A 16794-nucleotide genomic window follows, 5' to 3' on the forward strand; every position below is an offset into this window, starting at 1 on the left:
ACTACATATACTTCCTAGGAAAGAGGAACTCTGGTGGGGTGTAGGACACTGCTTTCCTTAACCTAGTTAGAAAGAGTTCACAGAAGAGGACTGGCTGTAAAAGAAGGAAAGAAAGCAATTTGACAGATAAGAAGAAGGAGGTTGTTTCACATTAGAGGAGCAGAAGAGATGATGGTTTGGAGCCTATGATATAGGGGACACTAAAGAAACCATAACATCTCAGGAAGGATAAGAGATCATTCCAGGAAGAGGGTAACCTAATATTTATCAAAGAATAATCTACAGACAATTTACTACATAAAAATGAAGATGAACGAAGAATAATAATAATATATATATACAGGTGCTGTGGGGAGGGGAAGGACGTAAGGTGGGGGGGGATGGGGGGAGGAGAGGGAGAGGAAGGAGGGGGCTCAGTCTGGGAAGGTCTCCCGGAGGAGGTGAGCTCTCAGTAGGGCTTTGAAGGGAGGAAGAGAGCTAGCTTGGAGGATGTGCTGAGGGAGGGCATTACAGGCCAGGGGGAGGATGTGGGCCGGGGGTCAACGGTGGAACAGGTGAGAACGAGGCACAGTGAGGAGGTTAGCGGCAGAGTAGCAGAGGCTGCGGGCTGGGCTGTAGAAGGAAAGAAGGGAGGTGAGGTAGGAGGGGGCGAGGTGATGGACAGCCTTGAAGCCTAGTGTGAGGAGTTGGGTATATGGTGGAGTCGGGATTAGAATTTAGGTCCTCTGACTCCCAAGCCCATGCTCTTTCAATTGATGTAGTGGATACAGCACAGTCCTGGAAGTCAGAAGGTCATGGGTTCTAGTCCCAGGTCTGTCACTTGTCTGCTGTGTGCCTTTGGGCAAGTAACTTCACTGTGCCTCAGTTCCCTCATCTGTAAAAATGGGGATTGCTACTGTAAGCCCCGCGTGAGACAGGGACTGTGTCTAACCCAATTTGCTTGCATTCACTCCAGCGTTTAGTACAGTGCCTGGCACGCAGTAAGCATTTAAATACCACAATTACTATTATTATTAGGCCACACTGCATCTCATTTGAATAGAAATGCTCATTTGAGAAAACATCAAGTTTTACTTTGATTTACTTTACTTGGCTTCTTTGGCCTACGCTACCTTCCAATCGCACCATTCCTGAGTTAGAGGATCTCTTCATGAAAGACAAAGTTTGGAGACGAGATTGCATAGGAGATTAGGGTACTTTTTTCTGGATTGTAGACTACAAGTGCCTTCTGTAGACTGTAAGCCCCTTGTGGGCAGTATTTTACTTTCCCAAGCACTTAGGACAGTGCTCTACACAGAGTGGCATAATGGATAGAGCATGGGCCTGGGAATAAGGACGACTAGGGTTCTATTCCCAGCTCTGCCATTTGTCTGCTGTGTGACCTTGGGCAAGTCACTTCACTTCTCTGGGCCTCAGTTATCTCATCTGTAAAATAGGGATTAAGACTGTGAGCCCCACGTGGGACAGGAACTGTGTCCAATCTGATTTGCTTGTATCTACCCCAGTGCTCAGCACAGTGCCTGGCACACAGTAAGTGCTTAACAAATACTACTACTACTACTACTACTACTACTAGTAGTAGTAGTAATCAATCAATAAATATCATGGAATGATTGACTGATCAATTGTTCTTCCTCTCCTGACCTTACAAGACTGACCAGTGGAAAAAAAAATAGTCTGAAATCAGAGTAACTATGATAAGCAGAAACTATGCTTAAGTGGCCTTGAGTGAATGAGGTGGAGAAAAAGAGGGAAAACAAAGGCTTTCTTGGCAACCACAGAATTCAAATCTCAGAAGGTAATAAATTATATTAGGTTTGAACCTGATGTGAATTTAAGAAACAATGTGATGCGACCAGCTAGAAATTAGCTACTGAATACATTCTGAACCAGCTGTAACATCTAGGGCAAATGGAAGAAAACTGAGAGAAGTCAAAGTACCAGATACTTGAATTAAAATTAGAGTGGAGATTTTAGCTGTATGGATTTGAGAAGCAAGGGTATGTTTTAGACCAGCTTTATGAGAGAGACAGATTTGCCCACTCACTCTGTTAGCCTCACTTCTATCTAGAGAAGTGAGGTGAGTGACAAAAGCATCCCGATTTTAAGAGCTGAGCAGGAGGGGGAGAAGTGAATTATGGCCACCTCCCTATCTGGTCCCTGAGGAAGTTCAGGATGCCCCGAGATATGAGGCCAGGACTCCCTGAGCTCCAGGGCCACAGAGGCATAGCTACCCAGCCATTACAACTGCCCAGGGCAAGAGATTCCAAGAGGGTTCAAATCAATGAAAGGAAGCACATCTTCACACAGTGAGTACTAAACGTTCATTCATTCATTCGATCTTATTTACTCAGCACTCACTGTGTGCAAAACATTGTACTAAGCACTTGGGAGAATACAGTATAACAATAAACATACACATTCCCTGCCCACAATGAGCTTACAGCCTAAACCAGGAATATGCTACCACATGAAGTTGAGTGGGTAGAAAATATCAATACAGTCAGAAGGGGTTTATATAAACTCATGGGTGAGTTGTCCTTAAGAGATTACTCGAAGAAGAAGGGTTGGGTATTTGAGGAAAAGGTTGGAGTTCCCGAATGGTAAGGAAGAGGTGCAACCATCCCGCTGTTCTTCCAAGTAGGGATGCAGCATAGCCTAGTGGGTAGAGCATGGGCCTGGGAGTAAGAAGGACCTGTTTTCTAATTCCAGCTCTACCACTCACCTGCTGTGTGACCTTGGGCAAGTCACTTCATTTCTCTGTGCTTCAGTTTCATCTGGAAAATGGGGATTAAGACTGAGTCCCATGTGGGACATGGACTAGGTCCAACCTGGTTAACTTGTACCTACCGCAGCACTTAGAACAGTGGCTGGCACATAGTAAACACTTAACAAATACCATAAGAAAAGTATCCTTTCCACTGACAGAGATATTGGATGGACCATTGGAATGACCCAGTAGTAGTATTTCTAATCCCCTCTCAGGGATGTACCTGGAGGGTTTCCAGTACTCTATCAGCCTCGGCTGCGGGAGGGAGAGTCAAGCAGCGATCTACCCATTCCTTTCCTAGCCTGGCCAGTGGCTAGTGAGTGGAAGGCAATCTGCTACAAGTCAAAACTCACCCGTGCTGGGCAGCAGCAGCATGGGAGAGAGTTGAGGGTGGAGACTCAAGTTGACTGCGCGGAAGGAGGCAATGGTATTTTTTACCAAGAAAACTCTATGGGTACAGTACCAGAATGATTGTGGATGGAGGTGGGGCATTCTGGGAGAGATGTGTCCACGGCGTCGCTATGGGTTGGAGACGACTCGACGGCATAAGACAAGTATTCCTAATTAACGTAAGTAGTGTGGGGCATGTCGTTCCAGAAACTAAAATTCGTAGTTTCGGAGGCATTGTGCATGAGAAAGAGAAAAGGTCTCACAATGTCATAGGGCTACCACCTATAACTAAAGGAGGGGACATTTCTTTCCCAGATCAGGCACCTTAACAAACTTACTTCCTACCTAGTACATGGGAAAAAACCCTACAGCAATGATACTTCTTGGGTTTTAGTAATGACAGAGAGAAATGAAGTTAGGAAGTGAGGGAGAAGGCGAAAATTATGGGTTTGAACGTGAAATACTTTTGGACAGTTTTGAGAAGGAGTCCACTGTAAGTTCTAGGAAGCCACTGGTAAGTCTTTTATACTGGAGCTGGCCACTTCATTGAAGAAGAAAGTAACTATTGAGTATCAAGGCAGGGCAGCCTAGTGGAAAATCCTCCTGAAGACTGGAAGCTTCTTGTGGGCAGGGATCGCACCTACCAGTTCTATTCTATCGACTTTCCCCAGGACTCAGTACAGTGCTCTGCACACAGTAAATGCTCAATGCTTACTGCTTACTCAATGCTTACAAACGCTTATTGTGCACAGACTACTGTACTAAGCATTTGAAAGAGTACAATACAATCGAGTTCATAGATACGCTCCCTGCCCACAAGGAACTAACAGTTTAATGGGGAGAGACAGATATTAAAAAGGACTACAGAGAGGGGAAACAGCAGAATTCTCTACATGAATGCTGTGGAGCTGGCAGTGTAGTGAGAATCAAAGTGCTTAAGGGGTACAGATCCAAGTGCACAGGTGAGACAGAAGGGAGGCCAAATAGGTTGGGAAAATGAGGGGTTAGTCAGGGAAGGGCTCCTGGACGAGATGGTATTTTAGTGGGCTCTGAAGATGCAGAAAGTGGTCGTCTGTTGGATATGAAGGGGGAAGAAGGGAGAACACAGGCCAGGGGACAGTAGCAAGACAGATGAGACGGAGGCAGGAAGAGTAGGTTGGTATTAGAGGAGCAAAGTGTGTGGGCTGGGTTGTAGTAGGAAATCAGAGCGGTAAGGTAGAAGGAGGAGAGCTGATTGAGTGCCTGAAAATGTTTCCATTTAATGCAAAGTTGGATGGGCAACCATTGGAGGTTTTTTGAGGAGTGGGGAAGAATGGACTGAATCATTTTTTAAAGCAATGACCTGGGAAACAGTGATCTGCATACCATAGGTGCTCAATAAATACCACTGACTGGTTGACTGAACACGTACTAAGGACTGATGATAAAACAGGGACTAACATGAGCATGTGCTTACCTCTACTGGAATAGTGGAAAGAGCCCAGGGCTGAGAACCGAGAGATCTGGGTTCTAATCCCAGCCCCGACACTTGCCTGTTTGTGACCTTGGGCAAATCGCTTAACTTCTCAGTTACGTCATCCGTAAAATGAGGACTACATACCTGTTCTCCCTCCCAGATATATGAGCCCCATATGGGTCAGGAACTGTGATCTGACTGAATTGTATCTACCCTATTGTTCCGCACAGTGATTGGCACATAGTAAGTGCTCAACAAATACCACAGTTATTATTATTAGATGAGCACATATGAAATACGCCTACTAATCTATCAGTAGTTCCTTCAGCAACAAGCTTACGGGCCATGCCAGAGAAATATTTAGTTTGAGTGTCTCCTAGATCTGATTACACCCATTTCCCAATCCCTGGGCTGAACCAAGGCCCGTAAACTGAAGAGTTGCAAACCAGAAACATAATATGGCTGAGAGCCACAGATCCAAACATTCCTGTACCCAGAATGGTTAGCAGGAGTTCTGTAGGAGGGAACTGGAGGTGGTGGCGGTGAGTGGTGGTAGCAAACAAGAGACAACTGAGGCAGAGACCCCACACCAGCACAAGTCTACGGGGGCGGGGCTCCGCTCCCAGAAGGGCTGAGTGAGCAGCAGCATACTGAAGCCCACTGCCATGCTGAAAAACTTGTCATTTCCTTCTGGTGTTTGCTAATAATAATGTTGGCATTTGTTAAGCACTTACTATATGCCAAGCATTGTTCTAAGCGCTGGATGCATAATTTGGTTCCTCGGGGACTTTCATACGATTTGTGGATTATCCAAGACCCTGGCTTTTCCTCTCAGGTCCTGTCTTTTGATCATTTTTCTGCTTGTTAGCACCCAGGGACAGGGATTGGAGAGGAAACTCCAATTCTGCAAACAATGAGAGCTCCGGTAATAAGCAGTTTGAGGGGTTAGATCCTAAACTCTGGAAACTCAGGGCAGAGGCAGTATGTTTTACTTCCACTGCATGCTCCCAAATGGGAACCTAGTTCAGGACACACAGCAGTGATCAATAATGAGCAAAGATGATTAAGGTTATCAATCGACAGCATCTATTGAATGCTTACTGTGTGCAAATCACTGAACTAAATGCTCAGGAGAGTACAATATAACAGAGTTGGTAGATGCATTCCCCGCTGGTTGAAATAATGGCCAAAATGATCACCCAAGGATTACCAATCAATCAGTGGCATTCATCGAGCACTTATTGTGTACAGAACACTGTTCTAAGCGCTTGGGAGAGTACAATAGAGTTGGTAGTCACATTTCTTGCCCACAAGGTGCTTTACAGTCTAGAGGCATTCCATGCTGACCTGGGCCTCAAAGGAAGAAGGAATGTGTACTACTGAAGCAGCGTGGCTCAGTGGAAAGAGCCTGGGTTTGGAAGTCAGAGGTCATGGGTTCTAATCCCAGCTCTGCCACATGTCTGCTGTGTGACCTTGGGCAAGTCACTTAACTTCTCTGAGCCTCAGTTACCTCACCTGTAAAATGGGAATTAAGACTGTGAGCCCCACGTGGGACAACCTGATCACCTTGTATCCACCCCCAGCACTTAGAACAGTGCTTTGCATATAGTAAGTGCTTAACAAATGCCATCATTATTATTGTTACTAGGTACTTAGGCATCCATTCTGCTTTAAGGTGCTGTATCAATCAGACAATCAATACTCACAATTTACCCAATTCATTCACTCATTCCATTGTATTTACTGAGTGCTTTACTGTGTGCAAGGCACTGTACTAAGCGCTTGGAAGAGTATAACAGAACAATAAACAGACACATTCCCTGCCCACAACGAGCTTACAGTCTAGAGGGAGCTCACCTGCAGGCACTAATAATAATAACTGTGATATTCGTTAAGCGCTTACTAGGTGCCAAGCCCTGTACTAAGCACTGGAGTATATACAAGGTAATTGGTTTGGACACAGCACATTTAAAGAGCTGACTATTAAAAGATAGAAGCATTAACACACACAAAAACGAACAAAAAAACCTGGCCACTCTTTGCTGATAAATTCAAGTGAACTCTTTACATACTTTCCATTCTACGTCACAGGACACTAACGAAATGAGCATTTCCTGTAAAGCATCTCTGTAGGTAACTTGCACATATTCCATGGTTGTGTCAGAATGATTATGCTTCAGTCTAGGTCAAAAAGCTAACAGTTTCACACATATGAATCAACCACATTTCATCTATTAAAATACTGTATTTTTAAAAGTGTTTCTTGTGAGTTGTTCTCAAGAAGGTGGGCCGCAAGTGATAATTGCCCCAACCAAAATCTAATGGCATTAACGGCCTGGGTAAAATCAACTTGGTTTAAAAATGGGCCAAGCAATGCCGGTGAAATGGTGGTTTGCCCAAATTGTGCTGTACTCTACTAAGGGTCAACACAGAGGTGAGACGTAAAATGGGCTCTTGGTCGCCTGAACAGACTATCTCCAACTTCCAAGAGGAAACAAACTTCACAGCATTAGAGGAGATGCTGAAAAGGATCCATCATACTTCCCAGTGCCTTTACTACAACCCTAACCTTGGCTAGCGGTCTTGCAGCATGTGCCCTGGCCAAACTGGACCTGGGTGACAGCGTCTGGATGGCTCAGCACAGCCAATCACCAGTAGTGAAAAAAATCAATCCATCAAGCCTCTCTCACTTGGAGTGCCCTGCTCATCCTGAATGGGAAAGGCATCCCTACAATTTGCCTGCCACACCCAAACAGAATCTCCCAAGAACCACCTAACTTTCTAATGCAAACACATAAACATCAAGGAAAAAACAAAAACCCAACAAAACACAACGGTTTAAAGGAACAATCAAGAAATATCTCCAGGGGATAGCTGGGAAAAAGTGGCAGAAGACAGACTGGCTTGATGAGCAGTCATCAGAAATGAAAACTGATTCTATCATTCATTCAATCGTATTTATTGAGAGCTGCGTGCAGAGCACTGTACTAAGAGCTTGGGATTCCCTCAGAGCATACTCAGTTCCCCCATGACACTGGCGTTGCACTCTTGAAGAATCCCTCCTTAAGGAAAACCGGCATTATTATATACGCTCCTTGATTGACACCACCCACATGTACCCAGGCATTTCATCCTGATAGACACATATAGTGGGAAAGATGTTCCCTAACTCCTTAAGAGCCCCCTATCCAAAATGCCCATGTAGCTATGTAGCTAATTTGTTTCCATGACATTGAGAGATGAAAATGGTGCTCAGTACAGCCTGCAGCAAATGTAACAGTGTAGCTAAGGGACAATTTTTACTTATACTTGATATGGAAGGTACAGCCGATCACGCAGCACTGTTAGCCATACTCTTGCAAACAGATGAAATTTCACCATCAATAAATTCTCCAAGTGCTTAGTACAGTGTATACAATAAATGCTACTGAGTTGCCATCCACTCAATAGGATTTATTGAGCACTTGTGAGCAAAGTAATTTATTTACTTATATTAATGTCTGTTTCCCGCTTTTGACTTTAAGCTTCTTTGTGGGCATGTGTCTATTTTTTGCTATACTGTACTCTCTCAGTAGCGCTTAGTACAGTGCTCTGCACACAGTAAGCGCTCAATAAATAAGATTGACTGACAAAGCACTGTTTCCTTCTTTGAGCAATGAAAGAAGTGCACATGTAGCAATTAATACTACTACTACTAACAGTAACAACAACTGTGGCACTTGTTAAGCACTTACTATGTGTCAAGCACTGTTGTAAGCACTGGGGCAGATACGAGTTAAATCAGGTTGGACACAGTCCCTGTCTGATATGGGGCTCACAGTCTAAGTAGAAGGGATAGCCGGTACTGAATCCCCATTTAACAGATGAGGAAACAAAGGCACCGAGAAGTTCAGTGACTTGTCCAAGATCACACACAGGCAACTGGAGGAGCTGGGTTACTACCAAAGTCCTCTGACTCTCAGGACCCTGCTCTTTCCATTAGGCCATGCTGCTTCCCCTAAATACATATGTAATATAGCTATTATTATTAAATGAAAATTTTGAGATTTTTTAAAAAATTGAGCCACAAAGGATATTCCAAAGCTTAGTAACCTACAAGAGGTCCCTTCCGGTCCAGGTGCATGATACACTGGCCAGGTGTGTTGGAATGATACTGACCCATTTCCTGCTCAATCCTTATTTGTAAAGGAACAAAGGGATATTCTGTGGTTTCTGAGGGCAGGAACCTTACCTCTTCATTAACGGGCACATCTCCCCACAATTAAATCCCACCTCCCCCAACCACATTTTCTCGATTCATTTCCCCTTAAACTGAGCCAAAGCTTTCCTTCAGTCAATCTCTAATGTTCATTAACTTATTTACACCCTCCTTAGCCCTCGCTCAGTGCGTTTCTTCTGACCACTAGTTGGAATATTTTTATGTTTGTCTCCACCATTACAGTGTAAAGTCTTTGTGGGCAGGGAACGTGTCACTTTCTTATTTTGTACTTCCCAAGCACCTAAGAAATTGAACTGCATCATGTGGGTGCTCAATAAATGCTGCTGTTGCTGCTGCTATTACTGCAACTGCTGCTACTAATAATAATGTTGGTATTTGTTAAGCGCTTACTATGTGCCAAGCACTGTTCTAAGCGCTGGGGGGGGGATACAAGATAATCAAGGTTGTCCCATGTGGGGCTCACAGTCTTAATCCCCATTTTACAGATGAGGGAACTGAGGCCCAGAGAAGTGAAGTGACTTGCCCAAAGTCACACAGCTAACAAGTGGCAGGGCCAGGATTAGAACCCATGACCTCTGACTCCCAAGCCCAGGCTCTTTCCACTGAGCCACGCTGCTTCTTACTACTACCAGAGTGTTTGTTATACACCCTCCTCAGTACTTGCAGTCTGTTTCCACGCCCAGAATTCTCATTAACTTCAAAGACCTTTGCCTACCAAGCAATTGAACATGGTCAGATTCAAACTTCAGGTGTCAAAACACACACAAACAGCTTTTATTCGTATAAAACGCGACACTCTTCCCTGTGCATACCACAGTAATATGCTCAAGGACAGTGTATTACCAAACCCGTGGGTTGATACTAGGGCAGCTGTTGACTTGCACAGATTTATTCACTCCATATTGTTTCATAATCAAGGTGTTTAACACAAACCAAAAGAAAAATCATTATTCCATGCCATGTTAGAGGCCACGACATTATTTTTACAAACAAGAAAGTTAGCAAAATATTGCTTTCCTGAAACAGGACCTATTGTAATTTACAGTCCCCTAACTCAATTAAGTTAGTTGTGAGGTCATTGCCAAAATCTATGATTGAGCTTAACTGGTTCTGCTGGCAGGCAGGTCATTTTAAAATCAACCCAAAATGTCCAAATGTCACTAGAAGGTTAGTTTCATTCCATATTAGATCATTAAGTAGCCTCCATCCCAGCTGCACCCGAGCTTCAGAGACCTTTTGGAATCTGACAGTAAAAGTTCAGATCGCCAATGGGATGAAAATCAGCGGGATGGAATTACAGTCTTAACAGCACCACATTTGTTTGTGCAAGTGCTTCTTAATATACTATGGCTCAGGCAGCAGCAATGGGTATCAAAGCAGGTTAGTTGACTGTTGAAGCCAACTCTCTGCCCTTTAAAGATGAAGGCAGTATTACCTTGACCTAGTAGATTATAAATTGGTTTACTCTTTGATGACTTTCTTTAGGGCATGACCAGCAACTTCAAAATGCAGGATGAGATTCCAACAGAGAAAAAAGGCATGAAATCTCCCTGACAAGAATCACAGCTCGATTGCCTAAAACTGGGAAAGGGGTTCTATGTGAAAGTGGTCACAGAATTGCCAAGGAGGGAAAAAATCCTAGAATGCCAGAGTCCAGCTAGAGGTTGCCTCACTTTTCAAAAGCTTATTGAGTTTTGCTCACGTGCCTTTGTGTTGTATCACTTTGTCCACTTGCCCTTGCTGGGTTCCAGTTAATCCGTTCAGTTAAACTGTTAACCATCCTTGCCTGGCAGAAACAGTTCTTTGCACTGTTCATTAACAAAGAAACAGGAACTTAGTGTGTCTTCCCCCAATAGCTTGACTTCTTTTGCCAGCCTTGATAACTATAGGACCCTGCATCACAGCCTGCACTTACTTCTAAGGAGACTGATAAGGCAGATTTAATAGATACTGTATGTGGGGCCATTTGAAAAAAAAAAAATCTGCTCTTTGGCGGGTGATACAATTTTTTTTAGAATACACGTTTTCCAACTTGAATCCAAATAAGGGATGGGAATGTGAAGTTCAGATATGTTCAAGGACCACATGATTAAGCTTCTTGAACAGTTGCAAAAATACTTCTTAAACTGTAGTCAGGGAAAACTAGTAATAAAAGAACGAAAAATGACTTTTGGAAAAGGGTGGCACTTGAGAAAAAAAAAGAATTACTATCCAGTTGCAACAATCAACTGGGTTTTTTTTTTGGGGGGGGGGGGGTTGGGGGTAGAGGAGGAGATGGGTTTGGGAGGGGTTTTGTTTTCCCATATGTGATACTAAGCCACAGTTTCTTATGAGAAAATATTCTCAACGGTGAAGTTAACACCACTGGAAGCTTTCCAAAGGGAAAGTCCCTCCAGTTACTAAGAGAAAAAGATTACACATTGGGTCTGGAATTTGGGGATATTTTATGCACATGTCTCAGGAATAAGTTAATAAGGGGAAGTGAACTTGTCTTTAATTATTGAAACAGGCTACTGTTATTGCACAACTCCTTTGTGAGAGTTTTAGGGTTTTTTGTTGGTCTTTTTTTGTTGTTGTTTTAACAGTTTGCTCTCACCAGAACTGCTTGACATCTTACTTACCCTTTTCTACAGCCCATCTCCAAGAAAACTTCAGCCACTCAACCCACTTCATTTGAATCCCCCTATCATGGTGGGAATGCTACTCTACGTACCATCCCAGATGCCTCCTCAGTAACCCCAACAGTAGGGATGCAGGTGTGCATTATTGATGCTGCCCCCGCAGAATAATTCTCAGAACTCAAAGTGTCGTTTCCCCACCACAAACTCAATCAAGCCACTTTTATGTAGGTTGAGTCACTTCATAATAAATCTGAAAAGTGGTATTCCCCTTCCCCCAGATGGGAGGGTTAAATCACTCTCTGTTCAGGAATTACCCTTCTTGTCAAGTCAAGTTCTCAAACTTCCAGAGCTCTGAAGCCATTTGTGGTTTAATTTGCCATGCACCAAATGGGGAGAGGAACCTGGATTAGGGTGTTTGGGAGCAAATAATGCCATATCTGATGAACCAGTATGCACAAGCATCAGCTATCCAAACCAATTTAGGCAGGGGAAGTAAGATTTCTTTAATGGGGGATTACTCAGGGGAAATGCCCTTTGAAATACAAATGGGGGTATGGGTCATCCCCTCGCAATAGGCACTCTGAGAATCCCACCGGGGTCATGTATCTCCACAATTTAAAGCTCCCCGTTGGCAAGGCCAAATATTCTACTTCCCTAAGACAGCTGGAGAACCTGAGCAGGTGAGAGAAACCCTAGTTTTAAATACAGGCCAAAAGGAAAAAAAAATAAAAAGGAGTGTAGGGAAAGGAGAGGGAGATAGGGAAAAAAAGTGATATCTTTGAGAGACAGGGGAATTAAAGAAAACCATAGCAACAACTCAGTCCACCTACCCTAACCACCCACCCACAGCCAGATTCATTTGCTGACGCACTTCAGAACAAGCTGGCTCCTACCAGCTCAGGAAGGTGAGCAAACCCTGAGAGCTCATTAAATTCCCTTCTCAGCTACTCTTGTATGCCTCCAGCTAGTGAGCAAGTAAGATATAAATAGAAGTTATATAACATCTCTTTGTTGATTCCTGTGCTCACAAAAAAAAATGCAGCATGACCTTGTTTTTCTGAATAGCTTGCCTCTGCCTGCTTGTTGATGACTTTAATACTGTTAGGGATCATCTTTAAAGTTTAAACAGGATAATATAGCTTTTTAAAGGTAAAGGGATATATGGTTAATGCTGCGGGAGAAACATACAGTTTCAGTCCTCCCTTTATATATATTGAATTATGGTATGACATGCCCTAGTTCTCTTAATAGCATTATTATTGTGGATCGCTGCACTTGCATTCATTTTACATGTGTGCTAAGTACATATACACAAATGCACAATAATAACAATGATGATAATAATAATGATTGTGGTATTTGTTAAGCGCTTACTATGGGCCAAGCACTGTACTAAGTGCTGGGGTAGACACAAGATAATCAGGTCTCACATGGGGCTTAGAGTCTAAATAGGAGGTAGAACAGGTATTGAATCCCCATTCTGCAGATGAGTGAACTGAGGCACAGAGAATAATAGTAATGATAATAATGTTGGTATTTGTTAAGCGCTTACTATATGCCAGGCACTGTTCTAAGCGCTGGGGTAGATACAAGGTCATCAGGTTGTCCCACGTGGGGCTCACAGTCTAAATCCCCATCTAACAGATGAGGTAACTGAGGCCCACAGAAGTTAAGTGACTTACCCAAAGTCACACAGCTGACAAGTGGCAGCGCCGGGATTAGAACCCCAAGCCCGGGCTCTGCTCTTTTCACTAAGCCATGCTCCTTCTCTAAATTAAGTGACTTGCCTCAAGCTCACATAGCAGGTGTGGCGGAGCCAGGATTAGAACCTAGGTTCTCTGACTCCCAGACACGGGCTCTTTCCACTAGCCGCTCTGCAAATAATATAAATCTATATATATGCAAATAAAATAAATGTAAATATGCATGTATGTAGATATACATATCTATATACACACGTGTATAGGGAAAGGGGATGGGTAGGGAAGCAAAGAGAGAGGTTGAGAGAGGGATAGTGAGAACAGCGCCTGGTATCTTTCATATTTGAAAAGGGTGTTCCAGTGAGAATCTAATGGAAGTGGTGTGTCTGAAAATATTGTGTGCCATTCTACCCTGTTTCTGTAGAGACTGTCCTTTGTTGTGCTGCTGATCCATTTGCCACTTGCAGCACCCTTTACTGCTTTTAAAACTGCCTTTGGTCTCCAATATTCCCAAAATCCTTGCTCAAGGAAAAGTGATTTCCTTTCCTGCTTACTGTATGGCACGCCGGTCTGTCAGCTGTGGGTAGAATAACTGTGGTAATTATTAAGGCTCACCAGTCTTAATCCCCATTTTTCAAATGAAGCAACTGAGGGCCTGAGAAATTGAGTGTCAGAGCTGGGATTAGAACCCAGGTCCTTCTGACTCCCATGCCCATGCTCAGTTCACTAGGCCACACTGTTTCTCACTAAGCCACACTTATGTTTGCATCTCCAAAACACAGTCATCAGGTAACAGTAGCTCCTGGATGATTGCATCAAAGACTTGCCATGATCCTTTAATGTAGTATTTCGTAATGAATCAAAAAGCACATTCTGCCATCGGCTCTCACCTCATTTTACAGCATGGTGGCACATAATAATGATGGTGGAAGGATTGAAACGGACACCTTCGACTGATGGACTGGACATCCCATTTGAATGGAGCTTCAAGGATATTGATCATTTCTATGGGCAGCAAAATTTCCTGAGCAGTTGCCAAAGCCTAGGTGTGCCGATGGTGTTTAAATGTACACAGTCCACAAATCCAGTTTAAAAGTCTTGGTATTATTTCCCACACTTCTGAATTTGATTAAATCTGCTGTACTGCATTTTGGTCTGATGCCACATTGAAATTCAGTAGTTTTCTTTAGCCTGCCCAGAAGGGCTCTGGCTAGAAACTTGTCAGCAATGGAGAGTGGTGACAAACCCCAGTAGTTTCCAGAGTCATCTCTCTCACTTTTCTTCTATGTTCCATATGTTAAGAAATAGCTCTTGTAGAAATCTTATCATTAATTTCCCTTTTTGCTTGTAGATATGTATGGGAATGCAACCATCTCCCGGGTGCTTGCCATTTTTCAACTTTTTATTGCCTTAGTGACTTCCTCGAAAGTTTGTGCAAAGGCCATGGTGTCACATTTTGAATGGTCTTCTAGTCTTTGAGAAACCTCAGTGGTGGACAGTGTGTTCAGAAGATGACTGGAAGTTTCCATTTTTTAAAAAATTATGGATCCTCAACAACCTCAAAGAGTCATAATTAGTCCCCCCCCCCCTTTTTTTTTTTTTTTTTTTTTTTTTTTACAAATGAGGAAATTGAGACTTGGAAGGCTTAAGGTCCATATTTCTCATTCATTCATTCATTCAATCATATTTATTGAGTGCTTACTGTGTGCAGAGCACTGTACTAAGCGCTTGGGAAGTACAAGTTGGCAACATATAGAGACGGTCCCTACCCAACAGCAGGCTTCTCCTAAGAAGAGAAGCAGTGTGACTTAGTAGGGGAAAGAGCATGGACCTGGGAGTCAGGAGACCTATATTCTAATTCTGGTTCCTTCACTTGTCACCACTGCTGTGTGACCCTGGGCAAGTTACTTAACTTCTCTGTGCCTTAGTTACTTCTTCTATAAAATGGGGACTAAATATCTGGTACCCCTCTCCCTAAGACTGTGAGACAGAGACTGAGTCCAATTTGGATATACCATATCTACCAAAGCACTCAATACACTGTTAGGCACATAGTGTATGCTTAACAAATACCACAGTTATTATTACTAGGTGGGTCTGAGACTAGAAGTCAGGACCCTAACAGACAACACCCCCGCCTCCACTTCCTTTACAATGATGCTACAGCAGTAACTGTAAACAGTTATTCTTCAAAGTTGGAGGAAATACTGAGTGACGCTCACTGTTGCAAATAACCAATTATTGTTCCAAGATTTCTTGCAACTCATAAGATTATATATATATACATATATATGTATATGTATATACGTACATATATATGATGCCAAGTACCAGGTTAACATTTTCCTTGATACCCAAGCACCTCAAAAAAGCATGACATCTTTGACAGACATTTTTCAGAGTCACTTGATATCTCAAAAAATGCTGCTTCTATTCATTCATTCTTTCAATCATATTTATTGTGCACTTAGTGTGTGCAGAGCACTGTACTAAGTGCTTGGGAAGTACAAGTCGGAAACATATAGAGACGGTCCCTACTTCTAACAACCGAAAAGATGCGATAGCAGTAGTCTTGTCCTAATCTTTCCATGGGCAGAACAAGTTGAGTATAAAATGTCTTGCTAGAGCTCCCAACGAGATATCTGACAGGAGAAGAGGGGTATACTACATGAAATCTGCACACAGTAAGTGCTCAATAAATACAATTGAATGAATGAATGAAATCTCAAGGTGCTCCTCATCTTCTACAGTTCAGACTAACTTTACTGTAACAAATGTTGTTGTATTGTGCTCTCCTAAGCGCTTGGTACAGTCCTTTGTGCACAGTAAGCACTCAATAAACACAACTGACTGAATGAATGTTATAGTGTGGGTTTCTAAGGATAAGATCCTCTCCTCTCACGTTAGTGCCAAGCTGAAGTATAACTAGGATAAGTGACCCACCAAGATTCTTTCCCAGAAGCAGAAAATGGGATCCAGAAATCTGCTCATTTATATCATCATTCTCTGAGCTGTAAAATACTCTATACTATAGAGTATAGCTCTATAATACAGAGGTCAGCGGATTCTACAATATAATTCTGTGATACTGTACTCTCCCGAGCACTTAGGTCAGTGCTCTGCACACAGTAAGAGCTCAATAAATATGACTAGCTCAGGGAATTGAATAGGAGGGAGAAATGGGGATACCTGACTCTACTTCCTGACTCAGGGGATGGGTCCAGGAAGACCCCCCTGAACCCTTTCCCAGGTTCCAAAAATAGGGCACACAGTTCCCCAAGCAACAGTATTTGCTGAGCATTCATTTTGTGCAAAGCACTGTTCTAGGTACTTGGGAATATACAATGGAATTAGTAGACAGGATCCCTGCCCTTTTAGGAGTTTACAGTCTAGCTGGGGGAGATGAGACATTAAAATAAATTACAAATAGAAAAAAATAAGAGTACAAAGATGTGTTCAGTGAGTGCTACAGGAAATTGTGAGAAGCACTGAAGTGGCAGCTGGGGATATGAAGTGGGAAAACTAGAAATCACTCAGGGGAGGTCCCTCTCAGTATATCACCATATGTCTTATTTCTGAGTGCAGAACAACAGAAAGTCTATTGTTCTTGCATACAACAGTGCTACTTATGAGTGACT

General features: G+C 43.0%; 1 protein-coding gene and 1 non-coding gene across 6 annotated transcripts in view; one reads left to right on the forward strand and one right to left on the reverse strand.

The window, feature by feature from the left end:
• The window catches only part of ITPR1 (inositol 1,4,5-trisphosphate receptor type 1), a 346510-nt gene that overhangs the window by 90612 nt on the left and 239104 nt on the right, over positions 1-16794 (reverse strand). The window lies entirely within an intron of this gene.
• Positions 2976-3113, forward strand: LOC119920029. Its single transcript, XR_005447800.1, has one exon. It is a non-coding gene; the product is annotated as a small nucleolar RNA SNORA7 (small nucleolar RNA).

Source organism: Tachyglossus aculeatus, chromosome X1 (assembly GCF_015852505.1).
Source record: "Tachyglossus aculeatus isolate mTacAcu1 chromosome X1, mTacAcu1.pri, whole genome shotgun sequence".
NCBI classification, from domain to species: Eukaryota; Metazoa; Chordata; class Mammalia; order Monotremata; family Tachyglossidae; genus Tachyglossus; species Tachyglossus aculeatus.